The sequence below is a fragment of the Lissotriton helveticus genome, chromosome 9 (genome assembly GCF_964261635.1).
Source record: "Lissotriton helveticus chromosome 9, aLisHel1.1, whole genome shotgun sequence".
NCBI classification, from domain to species: Eukaryota; Metazoa; Chordata; class Amphibia; order Caudata; family Salamandridae; genus Lissotriton; species Lissotriton helveticus.
This window is the reverse complement of record NC_136070.1, coordinates 1,195,001,934-1,195,026,790: the sequence shown is the minus strand read 5'-3', so window position 1 is coordinate 1,195,026,790 and position 24,857 is coordinate 1,195,001,934. Positions and strand designations below refer to the sequence as shown.

The 24,857-nt window shown below is 49.8% G+C and overlaps 1 protein-coding gene and 1 long non-coding RNA gene across 2 annotated transcripts in view; one reads left to right on the top strand and one right to left on the bottom strand.

The window, feature by feature from the left end:
- ITPR1 (inositol 1,4,5-trisphosphate receptor type 1) overlaps positions 1-24,857 on the bottom strand; it is a 1,533,308-nt gene that overhangs the window by 903,434 nt on the left and 605,017 nt on the right. The gene's annotated exons all lie outside the window — the stretch shown is intronic.
- Positions 4,842-23,970, top strand: LOC144782344 (uncharacterized). Its single transcript, XR_013601135.1, has 4 exons — positions 4,842-5,147; positions 9,863-10,375; positions 19,562-19,629; positions 21,921-23,970. It is a non-coding gene; the product is annotated as an uncharacterized LOC144782344 (long non-coding RNA).

The following is a 24,857-nucleotide window of genomic DNA, read 5'->3' as shown; positions in this document are numbered from 1 at the left end:
TAGATTCACAACAAATTCGCATTACCCACCATCTTTCATTGCCAAATGTAAAAATGAATAACTTCATAAGTAAATTTCAAACAATGCAATTTGCATTTGGTAGTCTTGGCGTCACACTGTACTACTTTTATGCAGATCTTGACGCTACACAGGATTTCAAGACCTCCGTAATATCATGTATATTCACTTGCGCATACAAATGTTACGTCACAAACACAAGAGGTCCATTCTTGTACAGCACATTCATTAATTGCCTTTAAAGAGACTTGTGACTTACAATATATGCTGTATATGATATGGAACGTCGTAACATCTAAGGCCTGTAGACCGATTACTACTTGCAGATTGTCTTGCTGAATATAATTGTTAATTTTTTATGCTACAAATGCCAATAAAAACAAATTTAAAAAAAGACTGCATTTTGACAGATACAGTCGACATTCAATATTGTAAAGGTCACAAGCACCACATATATCCACTAATAGCCCTCTCATTGGAGCTATTCCTGCTTCTCTGCCGAGACTAATGTAACTTCTTAATTCCCGGTATATACATCAGGCCCCTCAGAACTCCGATGAGGTGTAGAGACAATTGGGGTAAACCCAAGTACAAAAGAAAGATCCCTGAAGGTCCTGCCAAACACTATTCGGAAGTGACTTACATGATTGTCTGGGAAAAGGGACACGAAACATAACAAAATCACCTTCACTGATTAACACAAAAAAGGGGTTCTTTATTTAGACTTCAATTCTCTCCATTTCACTTCCAGCTGCTGAAAATTCCTGGGAGGAGGAAAATACCAGTAAGCATTAAACCAAAATATGGTTGACCACAGATGTTTACGTGACAAAACAGAGCAAATTAAGGATGCAGTCAGGCAGAGGATGCCCTTAGGTTCTTCCACATAAGACTAAAAGATGTATGTAGGAACTGTGACTAATTGCATTGCTTGAAACCAGTCTAACAATAGATGCAGAATCTTAAATTAGCTCATAAGAAATGTGGGAAAATGGAAGGAAACAAGCTATGTTAAGTGCTCAACCTTACTGGTTACTCTGGACACGTTTGCTTTTTACAGTAGAAAAGATGCTCTGGTGTGCTGCTGATCCCTTACATGTGAGTAATGGGGGACAGGGTGTACTAAGACAGCTGCACAACAATGCAGATAACGTTGATAGTTTGGAGAGGATATCAGAGGAAGTTAATGTTTGAGTGGAAAGGAATTCGACACTGCACTTTAGTGAGAAGAATTCAGCATAGTAAAAGTGTAACAAACATTAGTCCAATAAAACACATTATTTCACTTAAAGGACAGATGCTTTCAATAGTGAAACAAAGACCCCTAGTCAAGGAGTTTGTCAATCTGATGCCCACGTGAAAACTACATTGTAACTTATTTAATGATCCAAGATTGAGAAACATGCTGCAATTAAGAGGATGGAAGAGAAAATTGAGGACTATTTAACCCATCCTTATCAATGGAAAAAGACTTTAAAAGGACAAAAATATCAAACCGGCGTAAAACACTTTTAAAAATGTTTAAATACAGATTACAAATATATTAAATTGTTTCAATTGAAATATTGGGACGATTGTTGAATTCTTGAATGAATCAATCCAGAATTTTCTAGACTAAACAATGAAAAGTGAGCTGAGACAACAATTAAGTTCAGTCTGTGTTATCCAAAGATTATCAGAAGATATTAAGAAAAGGTCTACTCGATGATTGGGTTTAAGGCCTAGAGAATGGTGTGTGCTGGTACAAGCTAAAGTGCATAAGCAAAGGCAAAAATATGATGGACATCTTGTTTGTTGTAGTGGTCAGAGACCTGCTCATTAAAAGATTAACCAAAAAATATGTTGGAAATTTGCACACTACAGATTTAAAGTAGAAGACTGAAATCCAAGAAATAGCAGAACAATTGTGAAGGCAACTGTTTATATGCTCTCTAAAGTAAATGTACCCAAAAGATATTGACATTACAATATAAAGGGTTCTCTTCCCAAAAAGCAAATCAGATTACAAAAATGACTCCGGCAGCAAACAATAGTAGCTCTAATTTAAGTCCTGTTCTCACTGTTCAGTAGAACAAAAGGTTCTCCTGAGCAATTGCCATGTAATATCCAGTTGAAAATCTGCCAAATGGATAGTCTTACATGGCAATTAAAGTTCAATTTTAATTGCTTAATTCCAGTTTGTTGCCCAATGCAAACAGTTTTTAATTGAAAGTTTCATGCAATCTGGAACAGTGTCAGCTCTTGCTGCTGGCAACAGAAAAGGATGTTGATCACTATGGAGTGAAGAGAGTGATAACTGACAAATGCCATTACCAGTCCCTCCTCAAGCGCGATGGTCTTTGCAGATATGTCAATACAGATTATGGTTGATATCTGATAGTATACATGGAGTCTTTCCGGTCAACAATTTATCATGTTGGAAAAACTTTATAAAGTCCCCAAACAGTAACTCGAGCTGTCGAACGGATTTAATGTTTCCAACATGTATTTATTTTTACAAATTACAAAGTCTTGAGGACAGAGCTTGAAGCATTTTTTGCAGAAAAGGCAGGTATTTCAAAACTTTTACCTGCTCCAATGGAAATAAAAAGCACTGGAAAATACCTTGTCTTACCCCAAACAAAGAATAATGTTATTCGGTGGCATTGGTTAGGACTCCTATTTATTAACTGCGGTAGTGAGCCAACATGATGTACTTTACTCGGTTAGACACTTTGTAGTGGATTTTTTGCCCATCTTCAAACGTTAATACTAGGATATAATAAGGCTGTACTTATCCATATTCATGTCATGTAATGCTTAGTGTAAGAAATGGAGCTGCAATTGGTTTATTTCCAAATTTAGCAAACAAGGAGAGACGGAGTGCTGAAACTATTAGATCTGGGTTAAATCCATCATCTTTCTTTAGCTCACTTTGCCACCCCAGTTCAGACCCAGCCATATGAAAATCAGTCTTGACCCTGTCCGGAAATACACAAGGGGCCAATACGCACTCCGCAATTAGTCAATGCAGCCAATGAGCACCACACAATGTCAGGAAACAGCAATGCAGATACATCATTAAAACTGCTCAATCCCGAAATAATTCTTCAACAAGCAATTACATTGATTCGTGCCCGCTCGTCGTCCGTGTAAAAAAAATCAGGAACATCCGTGAAATAATGGTGAAGACGAGAAGGTATCTTACAAACTTTGTTTTAAGTACAGTCTATCATGTCAAAGTATATAATATTCCAGCAACATATATGACCAACCACATTTCAAACCACTTTCCCCAACATTTTGAATAAATGTCAACCCCGTCACACGAGTACCCATCACCTCGATACGCGCTCAATGTTAACCTAAATCATAACAAACCCATACAAAAGCACAACAGGAGTCGCACTCATGTGGATTTTACAACTAGAACAAGAGTGCAATTAAACCATTGTGCTCATGTTCAATGTAACATGGTGCTTTTTCCAAGGAGGCTTCTTTTAAAAACCATTTATGAAAACGTTAGCCTCAAAAACACTGTTTATGTATTTGGTGCTGTGGGTTTATATTGGAACAGGAAAATTATGAATTCTGACGGGTTTTCCCCCATTATTTTTAACCTGCATTTGCATAAAAATACCCAGCAGGCTGGTGAAATATTTGTCAGGTCGCAACCCTAATCACGAGTGAGTGGTGTACCCCTTTCTCAGTATCCACAGAGAGGTTTGTCCAGCATTCCATACTTCCTGCAGAATAAATTTCATCGGTTGGCCCCAAAAGTGATCAGGCCAGTGCATGGCATAATGTGTCCAGGCTCTTTCTGGAATCTACAGTAGGATCACATAAGAAATACAAAATACGTTGTCTGCCTTCCGTTTCAAGGGGTTCACAGCAGTTTCGAAATCTTTTGTTTGGCTTCTCACTGGTCGGATGGAGATACATTTCATTATTTCTTCCGATGCATCTTACTTCTTGGTTTCACTTGCGAAAGAGTCACTCTAAAGTCGCATTTGGCGCTACAATGGCAGTCATACACACTTAGTCCACGGAAAGGTCGCACCAGAGATCTGAAAACGTTGCCGCTATGCTCCAGATACGTTTGTGAGTTTTTTATTCTCTTACTCAGGGACATGCCAAACGTGGCACTGGTTCAAAGTGGGAGTATTTTTTTCTAATTACTCCCGTGGGCACCATTTGTTTGAAACGTATTGAGCGTAACCGAAATATCTACTCGAAACACTTCTACTGGCACGATTATGGAAGACTTCGTGATAACGGACTTCGAAAGGGCAATCCTGTGATTTATTTAATGTACCGATTTTTTGTCTTAAATCAAAATCACGTCGGACGGGACTTCTCAATCTGTGCAAACCAGAAGAACATGTCCTTACCCTCCGTGTACGCTCCTGTGTGGCGGTACTTGCTGTTCGACAGCGTAGTTAACAATTATGTTTGTTTCGGGAAACTGCTAGATCAGGCAGTTTGGATTTAAAAACTCAAAGTTCCATCTTCGAACCAACCGCTGTTACGTCGCAGCCGAGTTCCAGTGTGACCTGGAAGGGGTTCAAGTCTGCTGCCCGGGTCTACTCAGCGCGATTAAAGACGTTGAGCGCTGCCACGCGGCGTGCGCAATGGGGATTTGGGGGGGAGGCCGACCAGCGGGAGGCTCTCCTCCCCCCCCCCCCCCCCCGAAGTTTGGGGCACCTGGGGAGGGGGGGGGGGGGGGGGAGGGAGGAAGCTTGACTCCCTGGGCTCGCCATAGCTTGCGATATTGGGCTGGTTGGGCGGTTTGGGCTTGTTTTGGGCTGGCTGGGTATTTAGCCAGCCATTTTGTGTCACTGCACACTGTTCGTGGTGCAGTGACACAGCAGCCAGGGTGCTAAGTTTTTCTTGGTTGTTTAGGCATTTTCTGGGTGCTTTGTGTTTGTGGGAGCGTTGGAGCTTCGATAGCTCAGTTGGGAGAGCGTTCGACGGCGGAGTGGAGGACCCTGGTTCGAGCCCGTTTCGGCGCAGTTGCCGCGTGTGCGGTGATAATTCCGGAGGCAGCGTCTTGGGTCAAGATGGCGGAGGGCGATGATCCGCGAGTGGCAGAGGCTTTGAGGCTCTTGAGTGAGGCGGGCCGCATGACCATCGTGCGGCCCGACCTCAAGGTAAGGCCGCAGCGGCGCGCTGCCAACGGCGTCGCTGCGGCTGTGGCGGCGTGTGAGCCGCCTCGGTCGCAGCCTGCTCAGCGGGGTGGGAGGGGGGGCGGAGGGGCGGGGAGCGGAGGCCGGCGCACGGAGGCAGGGCCGCGGGGGAAGGCGCAGGGTGGCGCCAAGAAGGCTGGTCGGAAGGGGAAGAAGCGGCCATTGGAGTTTGTCGAGGAGGTGGGGGAGCGGGGGCGGCCCGTGTGGCAGTGGTTGTGCCGGGAGGGCAGGGGGAGTGAGGGATGGCGAGGGATCCCAGGTGGTGCTGCAGGGGGAGGGGGGCGGGGGGCCGAGGGTGGTGAGGGGACTGTGGTTGTGGAGGGAAGTGGTGCAGGAGGGGGGACGAGGGGCGCAGAGCAAGGGGAGCAGAGGGGGGGGGGGAGGGGGGGTTGGGAGGGACGGTTTCCCCGCTTTTGATTGAGGAGACTGAGGTGGAAGAGGAAGTGGGGGGGGACACGGAGCTAGACTGGAGTTCGTCGACATCGGAGGAGGTGGGGGGCAATGGAGGTTGGCGTCGCCGGGGCTGCGGGGGGGAGGTGGGGGGGAGGGGCCAGGCGGTGGGGCGTGCCAGACCTGAGGCCTTGGGGGAGTGCGCGGAGGCGACGGGGCGGCAGGCGGGAGGGGTGGGGCGGGGGGGTGGGGGGGAGGCAGGGGGAAGGGGGGGCGGGGAGAAGTGGCGGGCACTGGGGGGGTTGTGGTGAGGGGGAAGGGAGCGGCATGTGGGGGGCCTGGGGTGCTGGGCGTGGGGGGGGGGGGCCGTGCTGGGGTCCCGGGGTGTGGGGAGGGCCGGGGGGCTGGGGAGGGGGGTGGGGACCTGGGGGGCGGGGGAATCCCGTCGCGGAGGTCATTCGGCGGGATGGAGGAGGGGGGCGGCTCTGGGATGGGGGAGTTGGGGGGGGGGGGGGGAGAGGCGCGTGGGGGGGAGAAGGGGGATTGTACCACCCTGGCATGCTGGACTCCACCTTTTTTCCTTGGCAGGAGCTGTTTGCGGGGCGCTCGGGGGAGCAGCATGCGGCTCCCACCCACCGAGGGGATGGGCCGGCTCTGTCTGGTGCGGGCGGCCGAGCTCCAACGAGGGACCTAAATCGTGACCGCGGCGACTGGATGCGTCTGACAGCCCCTCCCCGAAGTGTCTTTACGGCCGCCGGGGGTGGGAGAGTGATGATGGATGAGACTACTTCTGCTTTGACTGCGCGTGTGGAGGATGGAGGGGCGAGTGTGGACTTGAGAGTTGATGCGGGTGTGTCGTGAGAGAGCAGGTTTGAGCCGGCTGGAACCCCAAGTGGGGGGCCGGGGTGGTGTGGAGCCGGCTGATGGAGAGTCGGAGGAGGAGGGTGAGATTCGGGAGGACGGGGGGGCTTGTAACGTTGACAGTGTATTACAGGTGCCAGCAAGGCAGGGTGGGCCCAGAGTGACGGCCCCCTCAGTTCCACTGGTTAGGCGGCGGGATCCAGCAAGGACGCCGACCTTGACGCCAAGTAAGACTGATGACGGTGCGGGGAGTGGCAAGCGGCGTGTGGAGGTTTCGGTGGGGACGGGGGGCGAAGGGGGGGGGGACGGGTGGCGGTTGGTGCGGGGACGGTATGTACAGGACGCGGGAGTTGGCACGGACGGCGCGGGGCAGGGCGGTGACGGGTCGAGCGCGGGCGGCGGGGCAGCGGCGGCTGGTGAGACAGACGGCGGGGGGAGGGAAGGAGAGTTGTGTGGTGCCGGTGCATAAGTTACCGAAGTTGGCCTGATATATAGTGCTCACTATTCTAGTGATCACTTTGTATCATACCAAACAACCCTTATTGATGATTGGTTGTAAGTCAACCTTATTAGACCAGCTATCCTAGTAGCGTGGACAAGAGCAGTCTTTAGGCTAAACTCTAGAGGGCGTGTTAAGCCAGCTGTTTTACCATCACATATACCCCTTGAACACCAAGTGAAAGGACACCACACAAGTTGTTATAAAAATATAGGATATTTATTAATAACAAGTCTACCCTGAACTCTTTATGAGTCAGGGAGCTAAGCACAATACAAAACTCTTATGAAAATACTTCAAGTTGCACAATTTACACAAATGCCCGAGGGGCACGAAAAACCATATACACAAAAAGTGGAATGCGAAATACTAGCAGGTAAGTAACAAGATCCAGAGGCTTCAGGATCGCTAGGACTACACTACTGAACCCTAAGGTTAGGAGCAGGAGGCCTAGGGAGATCGGGTGCAGAGTGTGCACTCTCACGCGGGAAGAAGTCTATGGATGCTAGCGTTTCTAAAGTTACTGTTTCCGGACGAATCCGACTAGGTAGACTAAAAACAAAAAAGGATCTGGACACTTGGATAGTGAACCTGTGCTGGAGCACCGAAATACTCAAGTTACCTAGCCCAGGGGCCGCGGCTGAATAGGGTTCAAAAGACGTCGGGAATCCTTGTTGAAGTCTATGGAGCCTGAAAGAAGAAGTTGCTGGCAGGCGACCAGTGAAGAAGTTCGGTGTGATCCAAGGCTGGATCAGTGAAGGAGACGACCTGAAAGCAGAGGGGACTTAGTTCTTAATCACTAGCCAGTGATTATTGGGCACCAGGATGGCACCGGATGAAGTCACCTCGACCAGGTGAGTGGGCGACGCTGGACTCTGCAGTCACACGGGCCAGGAGGCGTTGTCAGCATCCAGGCTGGAGGTGCGAGCTGTCCCACGAGGCTGTCGGCGATGCTGGACTCAGGATTTGAGCAACAAACCTTGGCAAAGGCAAGCCCACGCGGTGGAGTCAAGATGGCGTCTGGAGTGGACCAGGAGGGTCCAGGGCACTTCTTGTTGGGCAAGAAGCAAGGGCCAGTCTAGGGGACCTAGACCAGCGGTGAAAACGTCGTGGTACGTCATCAAGAGGGTCACTAGCCAACGGGCAAGTGACCGGACAACGTGGCAAGCAGCAAAGAAGCAGAAGGGCCCCACGCAGACCTTGTGGATGCTGGGGGGCTGGACTTCGGCGCTGGAGCTGCTTAGGGTTAGGGCTTCTCAAACCCCAGTGCACTCACTCGAGGGTCCCTCGGTGGTCGTGCTGGTTAAGCGTCGTGCTGGTCCCTCGGGTCTCGTCACACCCACGAATCTCAGCTGGGCTGATGATGCAGGTAGAGGTCAGAGATGGCAGGGAATCCGGGTCTCGTCGAGCTGGGAAGTCTTGATCCGGAGGATGGACGTGCAGCAAACCGCAAGCGATTAGATGGTGCCTGCTGGTGCAGGGTGGCTACTCCTTAGCCACAAGGGAGAGTCTTCAGAAAAAGTCAAGAGTTCCTTTCGTGGAAAGTAGTTCAAGATTCAGAATGATCTAATTTGGGAAGGGGGCCTGCTCCTACCTTTATCCAAAGAAAAGGGGCTGGCACGCGACTAGGTCCTGCCCTATGGGTGGGACCAGGAGGGGGGTGGTTACACCCCTCTCCTTTGTCCGGTCTCTCCCCAGCTCAGGGGCTGGGGTGCCCAGGAACTGGCTTGAGCTAGCATATGCACAGTGAGCACCGGGGTGCCACTTGCAGTCACCTTCCTTTCAGCCCTGCCTACCTGGGATACACAAAATCCTGTCTGGGATGGTGCTAGCACCGCCCCTGACAGGAAACCCTTTGTCCAGGCCTCCGTTGCTGGAAGGACTCCCAGCAGCAGGAGGGCAGACTTGTGTCTCGGTGGCAGCATCCATTTTGTGGAGCTGCGGCTGTGTCTGACTTTAACCGGGGTTCACAGTTACATACATGTTGTGTCCCTCTAGAAGGGTGGAATGCTAACCCTGTCGCCAGAATTGGCGAGGGGTTAGTATTCCAATTCGTATGACACCTTACTCGACATGTTTTGATAATGCTATACCAAAGTTAGCATTTAACCGCGAGGATTATAATTCACTTAAGAGTATATGGTATAGCGTTATCATGGAACAGCTATTTGGACTTGGTTCCGCAAGCTGCAAACGGGCTCAGCTCAGGCCAGAGCACCATTTCACATAATTCCACGCACTCTGCCTTCAGGATTGTTAAGGCCTGCCATAGGAGTGACTGATAGGAATATATGTGTCCATTTTAGGGTTAGATATAGGAATACTATATCTTAAGCAAAGGGTGATTACACCACCTTGCCCCAGCTGTCGTGCAGCCAGTTGTGTCAGATTTGGATGGCCAGCCAGGGGTGGCATAATACATGCTGCAGCCCCTGGTAGGCCCTGGGTGCACCTATGCCCTGGGTACCTAAGGTACACTGTACAGGGACTGATAAGGGGACCCAGTATCCAATTAGATATGTACCTAGAGTACATGGAATCCATTTTACAGAGAGAGCAGTGGGCCTGTGGTCCTGATTAGCAGGGCCCCAGGTCAAGTAAGTCGAAAAACCAGCAAAACACCAGGCAAAAAAGTTGGGGGCAACCATAGTCCGGTATCCACCTTCCTACACTGGGGTGCTGGGCGGGGGGGGGGGTGGGGCGGGGCCGTGCTGGGGTCCCAGGGTGTGGGGAGGGCCGGGGGGCTGGGCCGGGGAGGGGGGGTGGGACCTGGGGGGCGGGGGAATCGCGGCGCGGAGGTAATTCGGCGTGATGGGGGAGGGGGGCGGCTCTGGGATGGGGGAGCGGCGCGTGGGGGGGAGCGGCGCGTGGGGGGAAGGGGGGGTTGTACCACCCTGGCATGCTGGACTCAACCTTTTTTCCTTGGCAGGAGCTGTTTGCGAGGCGCTCGGGGGAGCAGCATGCGGCTCCCACCCACCGAGGGGATGGCCCGGCTCTGTCTGGTGCGGGCGGCCGAGCTCCAACGAGGGACCTAAATCGTGACCGCGGCGACTGGAGGCGGGATGCTTCTCCGACAGCCCCTCCCCGAAGGGTCTTTACGGCCGCCGGGGGTGGGGGAGTGATGATGGATGCGACTACTTCTGCTTTGACTGCGCGTGTGGAGGATGGAGGGGCGAGTGTGGACTTGAGAGTTGATGCGGGTGTGTCGTGAGAGAGCGGGTTTGAGCCGGCTGGAACCCCAAGTGGGGGGCCGGGGTGGTGTGGAGCCGGCTGATGGAGAGTCGGAGGAGGAGGGTGAGATTCGGGAGGACGGGGGGGCTTGTAACGTTGTTGACAGTGTATTACAGGTGCCAGCAAGGCAGGATGGGCCCAGAGTGACGGCCCCCCTCAGTTCCATTGGTTAGGCGGCGGGATCTAGCAAGGACGCCGACCTTGACGCCAGGTAAGACGGATGACGGTGCGGGGAGTGGCAAGCGGCGTTGTGTGGAGGTTTCGGTGGGGACGGGGAGCGAAGGGGGGATGGGTGGCGGTTGGTGCGGGGACGGTATGTACAGGACGCAGGAGTTGGCACGGACGGCGCGGCGCAGTGCGGTGACGGGTCGAGCGCGGGCGGCGGGGCAGCGGCGGCTGGTGAGACAGACGGCGGGGGGAGGGAAGGAGAGTTGTGTGGTGCCGGTGCGTAAGTTACCGTACATGGGGCTGACCAAGCCGCTGGGGGCCCACCTTTCTGCTGCAACTAAGGAGAAGATCTGGAAAGGGGAGTATATTGACATCTTGAAGCTTCTCCACAGGGAGTTGACGTCCAAGGAAGGGTCGAAGGAAGAGGAGCAGGAGTTACCTCGGCGCCCAAAGGTGCCCCTCACGTTAGACAACTGGTCGGCGGCGTTCCTCATATACGCGAGCGTGTATTGCGAGAAGTTTCCGGACCGGTGCGTCGCGCTGTTTAAATACATGGATGTGGTGCGGAGGGCCCATGTGACTTACGGCGGTTATGCGTGGTCACACTGACGAGGAATTCCCGGCGCGCATGGCGGCGGACCCGGAAGCGCAGTGGGGGGAGCTGGATTCGGATCTGTACCAGCAAACGATGGGAGGGGCCAAGTTCGGTCTGCCGCTGGTGTCGCCCCGCTTTGCAGCTCGCCCCACCCGTGGGGGGGTGGGGCAGGGAGACTGGCAGCCAGGCCTCGGTTGGGGCCTGCTGGGACTTTAATAGAGGAGCCTGTGGGCGGGCGGCATGCCGGTTCCGGCACGAGTGCGCGTCCTGCGGTCGAAGGCACCCGGTGCTGCGCTGTTGGGGGCTCGGGGGCCTGCCGGGGCAGCAACCTGGGCAGGGAGGGGCCCCAGCCAGAGGGGGACCGAGTGGGGGGAGGGGGGGAGGCAGAGGGGGAGGAGCGGGGGCTCTGGGAAAAGGCTCGTACGCCGGTTAGGATTGAGCGGATGGAGCCCTGGTTGGCGGCATATCCGCGGGCGGAGGACGCTGCTGTGCTGCGTCGGGGTTTTCGTGAGGGGTTCAGGCTGGGGTACGAGGGCCCTCTGATTGCTCGCTGGGCGGACAATCTGAAGTCGGTGAACGCACATAAGGGCATTGTGCGAGAGAAACTGTTCAAAGAGGTCAGGGAAGGCCGGATGGCGGGCCCCTTCGCGGCGCCTCCGTTGCCGGGCTTGATCATTTCCCCCATCGGGGTGGTGCCCAAGAAGGAGGAGGGGCAGTTCCGACTGATACAGCACTTGTCTTGGCCGGAGGGGGAGTCGGTCAATGCCTACATTTCGGCGGAGTTGGCGGCGGTGACTTACTCGTCGGTGGACGTCGCGCGGAGGCTCGTCGCGACGGGGGGCGTTGATGGCGAAATGCGATGTCAAGTCGCCGTTCCGACTGCTTCCGGTGCACCCAGCGGATCACCAGTTGCTGGGGATCCAGTTTCAAGGTCTCATCTTTGTGGACAAGGCGCTGCCGATGGGGTGCTCCATTTCCTGCGCGCTGTTCGAGCGCTTCAGCTCATTCCTACAGTGGTTTTTTTTCCAGGCGCACAGGCTCGGAGTCAGTGACGCACTATCTGGATGACTTTTTCCTGGTGGGGCGGCCCGGTGCGGAGGACTGTCAGCGGCAGCTAGATGGTTTGGCTGGGTTAATGGGGGACTTTGGGGTTCCCCTGGCGCCAGAGAAGACGTGCGGTCCAAGTACGGTGTTGTCCTTTCTCGGTATCGAGCTCGACTCGGTCGCCATGGAAGCGCGCCTACCGGAAGACAAGAGGTCAGCAATGATGGTTCTGGTGGATGGAATGTTGTCAAAGAGGATGGTGACGGTGCGAGAGGTACAGGTGTTGGGGCATTTGAATTTTGCTTGCCGAGTGGTGCGGGCGGGCCGAACGTTTTGCCGGCGTTTGGCGTTGTCCGGTTTGACTTTGCCTCATCATCACGTGCGCCTCTCGGCGGGAATGAAGGAGGATCTGCGGATGTGGCGGGCGTTCTTGGAACGGTTCAATGGTGTACCCATGGCGCCGGCGGAGGACTGGGAGTGGGACGTCACCATGTACTCGGATGCGGCGGGCGGCGGCGGTTTCGGTCTGTACTGGGAGGGAAAATGGTGTGCGGAGCGGTGGCCGGAACATTGGCAGGCGGGCGGGAGGAGCATTGCGTTCTTGGAGTTGTTCCCTTTGGTGGTGGCGGTCACGGTGTGGGCGGGGGCTTTGGCTCACAAGCGCGTGCTGTTCCGTGTGGACAACATGGCTGTAGTGCAGGTGGTGAACAGACAGTCGGCTAGGGACCCGCAGGTTCTGAAGTTGATGAGGGTGTTTGTCTTGCGCTGCTTGGAGAATGACATACTGTTTCAGGCGCGCCACGTTCCAGGAGTGGACAATGACATTGCCGATGCCTTGTCTCGTTCGCAGTGGGAGAGGTTCCATGGGCTAGCCACGGAGGAGGAGGAAGTCAGGACGCAGGTGCCGGAGGAACTGTGGTCGGTGGGCGAGGTCGGGTCTTTCAGTTGGTGAAGACGTCGGTGGCAGTGTCTACGTGGAAGGCGTACGAACTAGCGTGGGAGGAGTTCCTGCAGTCAGGTGAGGTGAGGCACGGGGATCGGTGGCGGCGCGAGGAACAGGTGGTAAGGTTCATGCTGGCGCTCATGGATAGAGGGCTGACGCGGGTGTCGATTGCGGGCAAGTTGTCGGCGGTGGCTTTCATGGGAAAGTTGTGGTGGGGTTACCCCCCGTCGGCGGGTGAGTTGGGGACCCGGCTGCTGGAGGGGTGGGCAAGAGAGAAGGGGGCAGAGGTGCGGCTGCGCCGTCCCATCACGGTGGAGTTGCTGGAAGGAGTAATTGGCGCGCTCCCGGAGGTGTGCAGGGACGAGGGCGAGGCGGTGCGGTTTTCTACCTTGATGTCATGGCTTTTCTTTGGAGCGTTTCGGGTGTCGGAGTTGCTGGGTGCGAAGGGGAGGCGGGGGGTGTTGTGGGGGGGAGGTGGAGGTGCGAACGCAGGAGGTGGTGGTGCGTCTGCGGCGCTCAAAGACGGACCAGCGTGGGGTCGGGACTTGGGTGGTACTGGGACCGGGCGGCCGGGTGGGGGTGTGCCCGGCGGCGTGTGGTAGGAGGTTGATGGCAGGCAGTGGTGAGAAGGAGGGGGAGGTTTTTGGTCGGGGTGGGGGTGACAGTGACGGCGTCTCAGGCGTTGGGGGTTCTGCGGCGCGCCCTGCGGTTCATGGGTGAGGACCCCCTGGCTTTCGGGACGCACTCCTTTCGGATCGGGGCGGCAACGGAGGCGGCACGGAGGGGTTGGGGTAAGGAGGAGATACAGAGGCTGGGACGATGGAAGTCTGATTGTTACAGGACGTATGTGCGGTTGAGGGAGGCGGAAGGGGTGTTGTCCCAGTGATTCCCGATTTTGATATGCGTGTCTCTGCAGGTGCTGTGGCGGGGCCGGAAGCGGCTGTTCTGAATGTATATATTGTGGGACATTCCTTCGTCAAGAGGGCAGAACAGGCGGAGTGGGACATGCATCGGACACTCAATTTGGGATTAGATGTGGGGCTGTATCGCTGTCATTGGAGGGGGAAAGGGGGTAGGCGTTGGCATGAGTTATTGCCTTTGTTGAACACAGTGGTGAGAGGGGGGGGTGCCCTGATGTGGTGGTGATTCATCTGGGCGAGAACGATTTGGTGCAGTGCAAGGGGCTGGCGCTGCTCAAGCAGATGAAGAGGGACCTGAGGGAAATTAAGAAGCAATGGGCAGGCTGCCATATTATCTGGTCTGAGTTTATTCCCAGGCGTGTGTGGAGGGGGGCGGAGCGCCCTGGAGCCATAGACAGGGCTCGGAGGAAAATTAACCGGGAGATGCGGGAATTCTGTGCCAGGGAGGGGGTAGGGAGGATGGAGCACCCGGAGTTGCGCTATGGCGCGATATATTTTTTCCGGGAGGACGGGGTTCACCTGTCCAGGTATGGCATGGAGTTGTACTTAGTCCAGCTTCGGGAGGCTTTGGATGGGGCTTTGGGGTGCTCAGGTATCCCAGGAGGCAGGAGTCCTAGGGGGGGGTCGAAAGGCGTAAGCGACTTTCGAGTGGCACTTTCCTATGGAGATAGGGTGGTTTTGCGGGAGGCCTGGGAATGTATGGTAGGCGGGTGAGGTCATGGAGGTCACTGTGGCATTCAGTAGAGGGGTAGGTTGCTGAGCGGATGTGTTGTATTTCAGTTGCGATGTTGGGGTTAACTTTAGGGGTGGGGGTGGGGGGACTGTCAGGCAGTTGTTATTTAGTGAGCAGTAGTTTTGTTCGGCACAGGCCAGGTGGGATTGTGTTATAGGTGCACCTGATTCCAATAAAGCGGCCTTTTTCACACATTTTGGTTGTCTGTGTCAATGCTTCCCCCCCCCCCTCACCTACTGGTGTGCCCCAATGGGGATTTGGGGGGGGGGGGGAGGCCGACCAGCGGGAGGCTCTCCCCCCCCGGGGAAGTTTGGGGCACCTGGGGAGGAGGGGGGGGGGGGGGGGGGAGGAAGCTCGACTCCCTGGGCTCGCCGTAGCTGGCGATATTGGGCTGGTTGGGCGGTTTGGGCTTGTTTTGGGCTGGCCAGCCATTTTGTGTCACTGCACACTGTGCGTGGTGCAGTGACAGCAGCCAGGGTGCTAGGTTTTTCTTGGCCCGCCCACCCTCCCTGTCATCTTTAATTTTCCTGTCCGGGGTCTGGGTTTCGGTCCGGGTATGGAGGGGTTTTGTTAGTTGATGGTGCACTGGTTAGGGTTTCAGTTGTGGTGTCGCTGGAACGGGTGCAGTTACTGGGGGGCGCTTTCCTATGGAGATAGGGTGGTTTTGCGAGAGGCCTGGGAATGTATGGTAGGCGGGGTGAGGTCATGGAGGTCACTGTGGCATTCAGTAGAGGGGTAGGTTGCTGAGCGGATGTGTTGTATTTCAGTTGCGATGTTGGGGTTAACTTTAGGGGTGGGGGTGGGGGGACTGTCAGGCAGTTATTTAGTGAGCAGTAGTTTTGTTCGGCACAGGCCAGGTGGGATTGTGTTATAGGTGCACCTGATTCCAATAAAGCGGCCTTTTTCACACATTTTGGTTGTCTGTGTCAATGCTTCCCCCCCCTCACCTACTGGTGTGCCCCAAAGGAATGATGTCGGTTTCACATTCACTTGTTGATTAACGCCAACTGCGCACATAAAGAAATCACAGCTGAAACGAGACACTTGGCTGAGTATTGATGACCTCGGGGCATAATCTTCGTAGAAGTCGATACAGTGCTCTTAATTAAAATTAACATGTAAGTGTATGGCAGGCATCACAATGTGTCTAGGCTCTTTCTGGTACTACAGTAAGATCACATAAAAAATGCAAAATAAGTTGTCTGCCTTCCTTTTCAAGGGGTTCACAGCAGTTTCGAAATCTTTTGTTTGGCTTCTCACTGGTGAAAAAGTAAATCATATTTTTAAGATATTTTTCGCTTAAATCGGTCCAAATACTGCACACTGGGTATACCGCTATTTGGAACTTTCATTAGTAAAGAATTAAGTATTTTAGAAAATTATGAATATTCCGTGAGCATGCTGTTTTATCCATATCACAAATTTCTTTAAGATAAAGGGGATCCTCCTAGGTCATGGGATAGCTGGAAAAAGTGACTCAGAACAAATATGAAAGCTTTTTTACGTTGTCTTGGCTTGGAGGGCCAGCTAGTCCCAGGGATTACTTCCAGTAATCCCACAAGAAGGTCAAGAAATTAACTAATTTGTTGAAGTGAGAGATGAGGATGGAGACCACGCTTAAACCAACTTAAAGTTCAGCACTTAGAAAGCAAGGTCTATGACTTGTAGCTGGCATTATGACAGACGATAAACTGAACCAAATCATTGCATATTGGAAGTAAAACAGTAACGGTTGTGAGTTTTAAGCGATTCAAAGCATCAAGATGCTGTATAGTGGTAGCTATGGTAATAGAGAAACTAGAAAGAGGAGGATGTCAGAGCATGGAGGAGGAAGTGGAGATAGTTGTGGGGAAGTTTCAAATGAGAGTGGTGGCAGGAAATACTAAGAGTACAAAGTGAGGCAGGATGACACTAGTAATGTGGTATAAACGTGGTAGTTTCAATCACTTAACATCTTCAAAACTTAGGCTGGCTATTAGCAAAGTGACGAAGGAAAGATAGATGCCCCACTAGAGCAGAAATGGCCAATCCTTTTAAGAATACAGTAAATTACAGACCCCCCCCCTGTCCTCCTAAAGCCGACATTCATTTGCTGAAAACACACACTTAAGAGATATGTGCAAGGTTATCATGCACAACACACTTGCATAAACAGACTGATTAATAGGCATGCTAATAAAGTTGGTTTTTGAAGGTTTTTATTGTCCAAGTTCAAAAAGAAACAAGTCACTAGAACTGTACACAGTATGATGAAACCGAAAAACAGGATTGGTCAAGATTGAGATAATGTACAGTATTTTAATAACTGCTAAAAATAAATCAACAATTAAAAGAATAGACTGACTCCTATTATTAGCAAGGACTACACAAACTGCGGGCAGTTATGACATTTTGTGGGTCTAGAGATGTATACAATCTAAAATGCTCTATGGGGAAGTGGTATGTGTGAATGAGTGAAATGAATGTATGTCGCAAGTGTGACTTAAGACGTTTGTGATAAGGGAATTATTTTAGCTTTGAGTAATGTAAAAGAAAGTGATTGTGATGTAGTCATTAAGTGACCTCCTTGACGAAATGTAGTGATATTAGGTAGGAAATTACAGTTAATGGCAGATTTGGGTTCTCTATCGACCATTGTTACCAATGAATTATTTCTAGAATGTTTTGTCATTTAATTAACATGTAAGATTTGAAGTACTCAGATACGGTAGCAGATTGGTTTGATGAAAGCAGTAGAGACATTAATGGATATAGTAAAGTGAATTTGATGTTTAAGGCAGTCTGAGATGAATATATATGTGGGAGTTAAAAAAGTGATGTCTTGATCTGGAAAGATCAATGGAAGCTACTTATACTAAATTCCCAACTGTAGAAGCAAGTTGTGGTGGTAAATTAACCTGGCCAGCCCTACTCTTGCATCTTGTGAGCTAATCATTTTAATAAGCAGCAGCTTGAGGATCTATTTCCTCCACCTCCATCTAGCCTGACCCTCTGTGGTCCGCCTCAGTGCCATCTTAGTCCCATGACATTCTCTGTAATGCAGGCATTATGCTATTGAAATATCCACTCTAAGACCTACACTGTCCAATCTGGCTTAACATTGGCTCCATCCTCCATGGCCAGCCATTGCACTGCTTATTAGGTCTCAGCTCTAAGACGGAGTGCATACACTTTCTCGAACCGAGACTTGGTGTATCTACATCGTGGGCTTCTGTCCGCTCATAGGCTGAAACCATAGTCGCTCCAGTTTGCAGGCTCCCCATTTGACAAGGTAATGCATAGGTCATGCTTCTTCAGGTTTAGCCCTGCCCAAATGACCGCCCCAAATAAGACGCTGTCTTAACGATATTGTAGCTCAATGAATGCTTCTTGCTCGTCTCCATGACAAAAATGTATATTTACAAACACAAGAAGCGTCATCTCGCACGTTAAGACCAGCCCCTGTCACCACCAGGTACAGTCTGTATACTCTTCCACTCTACACTGCACCTACCTTGGAAATTGCAGCGACTAGGTCAGGACTTCTTTAAGGTGAGCTGCCTAACCTACATTGTGTGAACTCTACGAAAAGCGGGAAACCTGATTTCAGCAAGATTGTAAGCAGGGACCATCAAGTCTTCCCTCATCGACCTGCCAGTCTGTTTTTTTAGTTTTTCTTTAACAATGTGCCTTCTATTTAACCCCTTCTGTGCAAACAACGTATTGATTACGTCCTCGGCAGCGGTGCTGCTGTGCCGAGGACGCAACCATTACGTCCTGGCACTGGCCCACGGTGAAAGCGCAGGGACACCACCTATGGGCCACCCACCTACATGTCCCCACGGAGGATGGCAGCAGAAACGCTTCCGCTGCCATCCCCAACACCATCATCAATCTGATGACGTCGGCCCTACCACTGCGCGCCAACATCATCGTAGGCTGCAGTGGTCTTTCAGTCAAGTCCTTCTCTCGTTGGGGGGCGGAGGGGGAAGATGGGAGAGGAGGGGTTCTTTGGGGAAAATAGACAGTGGGAAAGGAACGTTTTTCCTTTCCCCCTGGCCGGTTTTGAATGGATTCCTGCTCCATGATCGCAGCAAAGGCCTGTGGAGCAGGAATCCATCCACTGGTCCACCTTATTTCTGATGGAGGAGCGACCCCTTGGGCAAGGGTCGCTCCTCAGACCCTTGCCTAAGGGGTTGCTCCCCCAACATGTGTATTTGCACTGGTTTCACTGTTTTTTTGGGCGATCAGTCACCGCTCTCTCTCCGGGGCAGCGGGGGGGGGGAGGGGGGTAGAAACCAATTAGGTCGCAGGCAATTAAATTGTGTGGCGACAGATCGGACTTATATTTTAGGCTCCGCAGCCGCCACAGGAGACTAAAGCCACTAGACCATCAGATTATTTTTATGTATTTAAAAATGTTTTGGGAAGTGGGCCCCTACGCAAGGGTCACTACCCTTTTGGAGATTACAGTTTGCCATTTCTGACCAACTTAGGGGTAGATCGGACATATATTTATAGACCCTAAAAGAAGCGAGAACGCCAAGGAGTTTTTTTGCATATGGTCCAAAATATTTTGGATAGTGGCTCCCTTGGGCAAGGGTCATTCCCCTTTTGGGGTTGAATATTTTTGCAGAAGCCACTAGACCGCCAGGAAATGTTTGTGTGTTGAATGTAGTTCGGCTCATGGTCTGCTTGTTTTGCCTTTATTAGTAATCACAACTTTTTTTCTCCTTTTTATTTTAATGAAGTGTTCATTTTACTTTGGTATAACTTGTGATTGCAGTTTCACACTGGTAGAGTTGTGGTTTGTGTAGTTGCAAGTGTTTGGTAAGGAAAAGTTTTTTTTTTATATTGTTTACTCCAAATGAGCATCAATGACCTGCGTTGAATGTATTTTTGGGAAATGTAAAAGCCTATTTAGCTTCTGTATGAATGTGTGACAACATTTTCTTGTATTTGTGCCCAATGTGTATTGTTTTGCCATGTGTGTAATTTTCTTTTTTCTTCTCTAGTGGGTTAGCGTTGGTGCTTGCTGTGTCTTTGCAGAATAGGCGTTGGCGAGGGTAGCGGTCTCTGGCAAGTGAGTGGTATTGTTTAACAGTAAATAGATCTTTGCGTGCTTTTTATTGATTGACTTTACCTTGCAACCGCTATATGCCAGTAGTTTTTTTATAAATCTGCACTATAACTTTTTTAATACAGTGTTGGGTACTGTTGATTTGTCACGTTACTTGTATAACTAAGGATTATGGCTAGCCGCAGGATGATCGCTCAGCAGGTTGTTGATATGCTTGGAGTCTTCTTCGGACCATGATTATGATTATGAGACTCACTGCATCTGAGGCGGAGGAGGAAAAACAGGATTCTGGCAGTGAATATTCGGTCTGAGGAATCAACTGATGAAACCACTGTGTGCCAATAAAGTGCTGCTTTTAGAGGAAGACACTGGTATGCCTATAAAGTAAAGTAAAGTCCACATTTGTAAAGCGCACAATCACCCGTAAGGGTCTCTAGGCGCTGGGGGCCGTCGGGAAGATTAAGCGAGCTATTGCCCAGAGTCACATGGTGCTGGGCTAACCTGCCGCCGGAGCCGGGGATCGAACCGTGGTCCCCAGATTCCAGCGTCAGTCGCCCTGGCCGCGGCGCCACACCTCTCCCTCTATAGTGTAGCAAGAGGCATCTGGATTGCAGGTCAGGGCTGCGAGGGTTACCTTTGGAAGTGCTGGACTCTGGGTTGACCCACACATGGTGCAGTCGGTGTTGCCTGCCTTTAGTGATGTTGCAGGGTGAAGTGAATTGTGAAAATCTTTTGCCTATACATATTTTCAGTTTATTAATTATTTTTGGATGAGATTGTTGAGCAGACTAGTCTATTTGCTAAACAGTATTGGAGTGAAAACCGAGCCTCACTCTAGAGCTAGCCGGTAGAAACAAATCTGGATGAGCTGAAAAAGTTCTTGGGTTTAGCTTTTTTGATGGGCTTGATTAGGAAGCCATTGTGCTCTTCATATTGGTCTACTAATACCCAGATGGCACCGGCTAAATTTTCTGCAACCACGAGTCGTGATCAGTATTTGCTTCTTCAGATTTTGCATTTTGTTGATAATGCTTTAGCGTTGCCACAAGATCACCCTGATTGTGACAGTCTTTTTAAGGTTCGGCCTGTCCATGATAACTTTGTAGATTGCTTTTTAGAGATCTAGGTGCCAGAGAAAGAAATCGCTGTGGATAAGTCTTTGGTCCTGTTCAAGGGCTGATTGGTTTTTAGGCAGTACATTCCCAACAAGAGGGCACGTTAGGGAATTAATGTCTGAGTAGTACTGAATATGTCTAATTTAAGGGTGTACAGCGGTAGGGATTCCAGTATTGATCAGACTGGTTGTCTGTCCAATTTTGCAGTTACTGAGAAAATTGTGTGGGAACTTGGTAGAGGACTTTTTAACAAAGGCCAGCATTCATACATAGATAGATAACTTACACTGGTGTGCCGCTGTTCAGGGAATAGTTCAAAGTTGACACTGTTGCTTGTGGCACAATCCACTCCAACCGTAAAGGTTACCCAAAAAGGCTAGTTTGTAATAAAAAAATTAAGAGAAAGTGCTTTGCTTAGTGATGAACTTCTAGCTCTGAAATATTCTGGCAGGAGAGATGCTGACTAGCATCCATGATGAAAGTACTTCACCTGTGACTGTTTGGGGTAAGGTTGCTGAAGTGCTCGAACCTGTGCATTTTAGACTACAATAAGCACGTGGGTGGTGTAGACAGTATTTCAGAGGTTGGACCCTTATACCAAACGTAGCCTAACGAACAGCAGTGTAAGACGTTGGTTATTGATTAATTCTATTTAGCAGGCTATAATGCCTTTATTGTATCCTAAAGACCAAAGGCTGTGCACAGTGGGTGGTGGTCTCCTTAAAAAATAAAAACACTGATAAGTGTGGTTAATACTAACGGCCTCAGAAATTCACTTAAAAAGCCACTTTAATTGAAGATGTAGCTATAAAACAAGTCTAAAAATACAAAGAAATGTGTCTATTGTGTTAGCTCAAAATCAATAACCAATAAATACTTACGTTCTCAAAGTTATAACAATAAGTGACACAAAAGCACAATTCAATGAAACGCCACATAGGAGAAACACCACATACTGTATCGTAATATTTTTCTTTCAATGTGGTAATGTGCTATGTACTATCTGTAATATTCATGACTTTTGTAACTGCATTGCTCACATGAAGAGGGCAGTCAAGAGCACAACATTTGGTACACGAGTTAGCGATTTTATGGCGTTTGCATGATTTAAGAGTACTATAACTGACAAATTGTGTTTATGTTTTGTAACCATAACTTCAATTTGTGTTTCATTTAAAGGGAATCAATTGTTTTTCAAAGCCTCTTGCTCCCATCTTGAGACTGAGGCCAGTCTTCCGGAAAAGTTTTGAAAATTTACACGGGAGAGAATCAGCAACTGAGACCTCGCCGACCACTGGTCAAGGCTAATGTCATGCTGTTAAGACGGCAGAGGACAGAGCAGCACAAAGTTCTGAAAAAGCCGATAAACGCTGAGAGTAATACTGTTAGCTTAGATTTTCAAGTCTGAAAGCCGGAGAACTGAAGATTTTTTTGACTCATGTCCAGTTGTCTGATGCAGCAATGCAGCGAACCAATTAATGAGGTGCAAACTCATTCCTAATTCATGCAGGTATTGGACGGTGAGGTGGGTCTGACGCTGGCCTGCCATTATTGGGTTGTCTTACGTGTGCAGTATAAGCTTCTGCAGTAGGAGTGGTGAGCAACCCCAGACACAGGAAGTCTGGTAGCCTACCCTGAGTGCAAGCGGGAAACAATCGGAGTAGAACTTGGAGTAACCAGGGCAGTGAGTTTGTAACTGTCAGCAAGCTGGAGTCCCGCCATCCATCCGGCCACCCACTGAACCTGGGAAGCGAGATAGTAATACTCCATATTTGGAACAAATACACCTCACTGATCCGGGGGCAAATGTAACTTGGAGCGCCACTTGACAAGAGTAACCATTCCAAATGAATTCCCTCGCTGTGTGTTCAAATGCTCGAAAGAAGGGGGACGCGGCTTAGTAAGGCAGATTAGTGAACTAGTATAGGAGTCTGTAGGAAAGTAGGGTCCGCTTTCATGGTTACCCCACTTTTGATTGATGTAATGCTCTTTCTGAAGCATTTGACTGGGAACCTGCGAATCAGGACCCCAGTCTAAGATTTCTCCCTAAAATGGTAATTGTAAGTACTTTGGTACATCCCAGATTGGATACTAGGGTATCCTGATCAGTCCCTAATAAATGGTACTAAGGTACCAAGAGCATAGGTACCCCAGAGGTCGCCCATAGGCTGAAGCATGAGTTATGCCACCTATGGTATACCATTCAAACTATCTCCCCAGGCCTGCCATTGCAGCCTGTGTATGTCAGTGCTAGCACCACTTACGGAAGATATTGTTTTACCTATATCCAAGGTCGCTGTACTAAAAACTTATAGGTCACCCCTACAGCAGGTATTTATAATCCTGTAGGCAGGGTGGTTGGTTCTAAGTTTGAGGGTGCCCCTGTATGAGCAGGACACCCCTATGACCTACGGAGTCCATTCTACCGGGTTGTACGTGAGACAGCCATATGACATAAAGAGGGGCATAGCATCATTACGCGGTGACCAATGCTCCCTCCAATTTATTTCCTGTGTGCGCGGCAGTGTAAGGTCTCTGTGCTGCACAGACCCTCCAGGATTTCGTGGTTAGCCGCAAAATCAGCACTTTTGTGAAAATGCCGCGATTTTTACAAACGTTTTAGTGTGATGGATTGAGCAAGTGCCACTCCAATGATTTTCCAAAGTTATGAGATCACTGAGGTAATGCAAACAATTGCACGTTTTCACTCTAAGTGGAAACTAGTATAACGGATTATGGATCATCCATTTTCCTAGCCTCAGTTTAACCTCAGCTTCTGACGAAGTTTATTTACACCCTACCTCTTGCTCCAAAGAGCCTGCACTTAATGACATCCTGTAAATCATATGCCCCACTTTAATTGGATATGGCTTCCTTGCATCTTAAAACAGATAAGGCGCTTTTTAAGGGCTGGCTAAAGACAGGTATAGTGTCTGAAATTCCTTGCATTATCAATTCTTCAAAACATGCAATAAGAAGAAATATGAGAGAAGGTGGGCCTTGGGGCAGCACTCTTCAGTAAATGGTTGTCATATGTTTTTCATGGTTTGCCATTGTATAGATGGGCTGCCCATCAAGGTCATGATACTTCCAGAATTACTTCATTTTTGCATTTGTGTTCCCATTAGGATTCTGCAACGGGGTGTCAAGTAGTCCTTTTGTTTAACTGCAGATGCAATATGATGTGCAATCTAAAATTAAAAGCCAGTGTTTGTCTTTGATGTATTAACTCTGCTTGCTGGGTGAACTTTTATTTACTAAATTATGGCATTTTTGTTTATGAAGTGCTGCTGCTTGGATGTCATTTCCAGCCATGGAGGCACATTGCTATTTCTTGCTATTACCCTAATGGAGGTTGTGTATCAGATAGTGCTTATACCCCTGTATTCTCTATACAACACTACACTTTTTTAATGAATTAAACATAACGCTATCGCTGAGTAACATGAGTTGGGATCATTCCCTTTACAATTCTAAGTCAACCTGACCTCATTTCGATGTAAACTAGCCTTTGATACGGTGGATCATCGTATACTAGGTAGAAGGCTAGCCAATATTGGGATACAGGGCAACGCTCAAGTGGCTGCAATCTTTCCTGAACAAAAAAAATACCAAGCTCAGGAAAACTTCACCGTCTCGGAAATTATGAACCTAGAGTTTGGGGTGCCACAGGGATCGGCCTTGAGCCCTACCCTTTTTAATGTTTATATGGAACCCTTTGCAGATATCGTACAAGAGTTCAACATATCTATGACCTCATACGCCGATGATACCCAATTAGTGATCTCATTAGACCCAATAAACAGCACAGACGGAGAGAAGCTGTCTCCCTGCTTTATAAAAGTCAAAGAGTGGATGACAAAAAGCTGCCTAAAGTTAAATGGGGAAAAACTGATTTTACATCTAGGGAATAAACTAATACTCAGCCCCATGTTAGCCTGGACAGAGAGCTTAGGTAAGATACCTATGCCAGCAGATACTATTAAAAGCCTAGGCTTCTGGTTAGAATCCGATCTATCTATACGGACATATGCCACAAAGGTAGCTGCAATATGTTTTGGCCTACTAAGAAGCATCAGGAAAATCCTGGACTGAGTGCCAACTCACTTAAGGAAG